The following is a 5,000-nucleotide window of genomic DNA, read 5'->3' on the forward strand; positions in this document are numbered from 1 at the left end:
AAAAATTGTTAAATTTCTTGTTTTTTTTTTTTCGCCCGCTTCGTGAGAGACTCTCATTTTATTTTCTTTCTCTCTATAAATTTTGTCTTTGGACAAAGGGAACACCCCCTTTTAGCCTCTCTCTATTTCGTGTTAAACGAGAAACGAAATTTAGAGTGTGACACGGAGGCTTTCACGCGGGGGGTGTCCGGGTAACCGATGGAAATCGAACCACGAAACCGCTTCGACGAACGAAGTCGCAACTTCACGAGAGTCCGCCTGCTTACGACGGACGATATGGTAACGTATCGCTTTACGGACCGGCTGAGAAGCGAAAACGATAGCGTAGTCTCCTTCGTTGGTAGACCGATCTGACGCCGGCCATGGAGTGTCCGTATCGAATCTCGCGATACCGCCAAGACGTCCAATATATGTAAGCAGCGAGCAGGAGACTCTGTGTTACGCGCGACAGCGCGTTTCGTATTTTCCACGGTTTTTGAATGACTTTACCACCCGGAACGGACTGAAAACTCGCCGCACGAAGAGAAATGCGTCACAGAGCGTCGTTTCATCGGCGGTTCTGTAGTTTTATACGGTCCTTTACCCGTCCATGGACGTTATCGTGTCGTCTTAATCATCAATCAGCTCGGGTAAATCTGTGAACAGAGCTATGACGGGACGACGTCCGAATACCGATACTCGATCTTGCGCTTGGATTGGAGTTAGTATTCTATGGACAATCGAACGAATTTATAAACCAGGTTAAATAAATCACGTACATACTGGTTTTCAGACGCTGAGTTGTTAAATATGAACAAAAATTTTTATACGATTACCCTGAACGGTGGATCACTTGGCTCGTGGGTCGATGAAGAACGCAGCTAATTGCGCGTCAACGTGTGAACTGCAGGACACATGAACATCGACATTTCGAACGCACATTGCGGTCCACGGATACAATTCCTGGACCACGCCTGGCTGAGGGTCGTTTATATAACTAAAGACTGCTTGCGTTTGCCTTTAGCAGCAAAAGGTTTTCTCTTCATTGTTAAATTTTTTTCGGTACCGCTCGTCGTTCGACTAGATAAAACGAAACTGTTAAACGCCGAAAAGTCGAACGTTTCGGAGCGGGATCCGATGGTCGAACGCGAGAGAGAGAACAACTTGCGAAATTGGCGAAAACGTACGAGCGATGGTTGGACATTTCGTCGGCGTTTGACGCGGAGAATGTTAAATGGAACGTTCGTGTCTCGCCCTCTCTTTGCTAGTGTTCATTTTTTTCACAGGCGACAGAAGAACATTTTCGTATATCTCGCAATTCTTAGTTTTTAGGATCTTCTCGGCGGAATGCGCTTATCTCGGCTTGCGTGAGTCGTGGTTTCTAGTTAAACCCCTAAAAGAGACCATATACGACCGCCCGTGAAAGAGCGCTCCCGAGTCGAAAACACCTAACTACAGAAGGATATTTAGACGAGAGAGAAAATGATTCTTCGCCCTGCGAGAGAATTGTTAGACACCAATTTGAAGGAAGCAAGCCGAGAGTAGAGCGTGTTTACGGCGTTTCTCCGCGCTCCCGACGTTGTCTGAAATGATTGTCGAATTTTTTTTTCGACGGTGCGAAAGTTTATACAACGAGGAGAAAAGTTAAAAATAAACGTGCGACGGAAGCTCTTTCACGGTTAAATTATTACGAGATCGTAGCTTCGCCACGTTTTTTTAACATTTACAAGCGCAGATCGCTTCGTTGTCGTTGATTAGAAGCGGAAGACCGCGCGATCCCAATACGGGTTCCGGTCGTCCAGTCCTCGAAGTGCATAATTGTGCCGGACGGACGTTGAAAAACCCGGACCGATCGAACGATAAACGCTTATTTGGTGATCGTCTTGCGAGAGTCTCCCTTCATTGTTGTTCGTGTGTTAAATTTCTTTTATCGAACAACGGTCGAACGCAAATGAACAATGACATTTACACCGAAGATCGATCTCGAAACGCTTTTGTTCCTCCTTTTGTGCGCTCGTGGTTTCATCGAACGATATATACACGACGAAGGTGTACCACGCACGTTAAAAATGGGATTTTTTTTTCCTTTAACCCTTTATTCTCTGGACCATGATAAGTCACCGATGGTTTACATGGCTGTCTCTGGCATTCTCGCCCTTTTCTTGGGATTTTGCGTCGGAACGCGACAGCAAAAGAAAAAACGTATCGGACGATGCGTCTTTACGGTTTATCGACCGTCGAGTGTATATTCGAACGTAAATATGTTGTAACGGTATATGTATCCTTTAGGGGACAAAAGAAACATGAAACGATCGTGTGCGAGAGCGCGCCGAGGGTAAGAAGAAAAGGTCCGACCTTTATCTCCTCGTTGTCGTAGTCTCTCCTCGTCGTTTGTTTTAACGCGCCCTGGATAGATAAAAAGATATATCCGATTATAATATATACATATATACTCCGACGCGAGTCGAGAACAACCGGACGTCGTCGTCGTCGTTTTTTTTTTTGTCGTTGTCCCGCCTGCCCGAATATGCGGCGTTTTAAGTGCCTTTTTTCTTTTGTCGAACAAAAGAGAGAGGAGACACCGAGCTTTCATTTTGGCTCGTACGTACCTTCGAGTAGTCGACGATATTGTGTTGATCCGAAAAGAGAAAAATAGTTGGTTATCGAACGATACAAGGAAAAAATCGAACGACATAATCCCTGTGCGTCGTTGGTATTAATATACCTTTCGTATTACGTGTCGAAACCCCGAAAAGAGCGTACAGTTTGTGGTATAACTTTGAAAAGAAATAATAAAATTTCGACGACCTCAGAGCAGGCGAGATTACCCGCTGAATTTAAGCATATTAATAAGCGGAGGAAAAGAAACTAACAAGGATTTCCTTAGTAGCGGCGAGCGAACAGGAATGAGCCCAGCACTGAATCCCGCGGTTAACGCCGCTGGGAAATGTAGTGTTCAGGAGGATCCGTTTATCCCGAGACATCGAATCGCGTCCAAGTCCATCTTGAATGGGGCCACTTACCCATAGAGGGTGCCAGGCCCGTAGCGACCGGTACGCGTCTCGGGTGGATCTCTCCTTAGAGTCGGGTTGCTTGAGAGTGCAGCCCTAAGTGGGTGGTAAACTCCATCTAAGGCTAAATATGACCACGAGACCGATAGCGAACAAGTACCGTGAGGGAAAGTTGAAAAGAACTTTGAAGAGAGAGTTCAAGAGTACGTGAAACCGTTCAGGGGTAAACCCGAGAAACCCAAAAGATCGAATGGGGAGATTCATCGTCAACGAAGCTGGCTCCCGTGTTGGTGCGATAGTGCCCCGGATGGTCCCGTTACGGCGGGTTTCCCATCGGCGTGGGCACACCACCCGCGGCGAATGTTCCGGCTATGTAGTCGTGCACTTCTCCCCTAGTAGAACGTCGCGACCCGTTGCGTGTCGGTCTAAGGCCCGAGGCGAAGACTGTCCGTCGCTTTTAGCGTACGATGACAGCCCCTTGGATGCCCGGCCGACTGCGCGACGGTACTCAGACGGTATCGGGCCGCAAAATTCTCGAACGCACTGCGTCCAGGACCGCCGCAAGCTCGTTCCAGTCTAGATACCGGATGTACGGACTTAGCGCCGTAACCGGGCCTGGCGGGCTGTTGGCAGGCGGAGTCCTTGGACTGGCCAAACTTTGAATTACCGGTCGGCGACGCTATTGCTTTGGGTACTCTCGGGACCCGTCTTGAAACACGGACCAAGGAGTCTAACATGTACGCGAGTCATTGGGATTTGATAAACCTAAAGGCGAAATGAAAGTGAAAGTCGTCCGTGAAGTCGACTAAGGGAGGATGGGCCTCGTTACGATTAGGCCTCGCACTCCCGGGGCGTCTCGTTCTCATTGCGAGAAGAGGCGCACCTAGAGCGTACACGTTGGGACCCGAAAGATGGTGAACTATGCCTGGTCAGGACGAAGTCAGGGGAAACCCTGATGGAGGTCCGTAGCGATTCTGACGTGCAAATCGATCGTCGGAACTGGGTATAGGGGCGAAAGACTAATCGAACCATCTAGTAGCTGGTTCCCTCCGAAGTTTCCCTCAGGATAGCTGGCACTCGACTCGAACGCATAACGAGTCTCATCTGGTAAAGCGAATGATTAGAGGCCTTGGGGCCGAAACGACCTCAACCTATTCTCAAACTTTAAATGGGTGAGATCTCTGGCTTGCTTGAATTTTCATGAAGCCACGAGATATAAATTGATAAAATTTTTCTTGGATCAGAGTGCCAAGTGGGCCAATTTTGGTAAGCAGAACTGGCGCTGTGGGATGAACCAAACGCAGAGTTAAGGCGCCTAAGTCGACGCTTATGGGATACCATGAAAGGCGTTGGTTGCTTAAGACAGCAGGACGGTGGCCATGGAAGTCGGAATCCGCTAAGGAGTGTGTAACAACTCACCTGCCGAAGCAACTAGCCCTGAAAATGGATGGCGCTGAAGCGTCGCGCCTATACTCCGCCGTCAACGGCAAGTGCGCAGGAACGGGATTTAGTTCCCGTTCTCCATGAAGCCTTGACGAGTAGGAGGGTCGCGGCGGTGTGCGCAGAAGGGTCTGGGCGTGAGCCTGCCTGGAGCCGCCGTCGGTGCAGATCTTGGTGGTAGTAGCAAATACTCCAGCGAGGACCTGGAGGACTGACGTGGAGAAGGGTTTCGTGTGAACAGCCGTTGCACACGAGTCAGTCGATCCTAAGCCCTAAGAGAAATCTAATGTTGATGAGGTGTCCTAAAATTCACGCTTTTCGAACGCAAATGACAAACATACGTACGCTCGCACGCACGTACGCGCGCAAAAGGCAAAAAATGTTAAAAAGAGAAAAAAATTGCAGTTAAATAACAATTTACGTCGCCGTCGTTTCGTGTTTGTGTCCTAATCCACCGCTCGAACATGATCATTTTTATTGATAAATTGACAAAAACGTTGAACGCTGAAAAAAAATGATCGCGGTTCGGATCGATGGATACTTCACGTTCGACGTGATGCGACGTTGTCG

At 48.3% G+C, this 5,000-nt stretch overlaps 1 non-coding gene and 1 pseudogene across 1 annotated transcript; both read left to right on the forward strand.

Annotated features, from left to right (window-relative positions):
• Nucleotides 1-812: 812 nt before the first annotated feature.
• On the forward strand, nt 813-967 carry LOC143266355 (5.8S ribosomal RNA). The gene has a single exon (XR_013041373.1). It is a non-coding gene; the product is annotated as a 5.8S ribosomal RNA (ribosomal RNA).
• Nucleotides 968-2,783: 1,816 nt separating this feature from the next.
• The window catches only part of LOC143266347 (large subunit ribosomal RNA), a 5,320-nt pseudogene continuing 3,103 nt past the window's right edge, over nt 2,784-5,000 (forward strand).

Source organism: Megachile rotundata, unplaced genomic scaffold (genome assembly GCF_050947335.1).
Source record: "Megachile rotundata isolate GNS110a unplaced genomic scaffold, iyMegRotu1 scaffold0305, whole genome shotgun sequence".
Taxonomy (NCBI): Eukaryota; Metazoa; Arthropoda; class Insecta; order Hymenoptera; family Megachilidae; genus Megachile; species Megachile rotundata.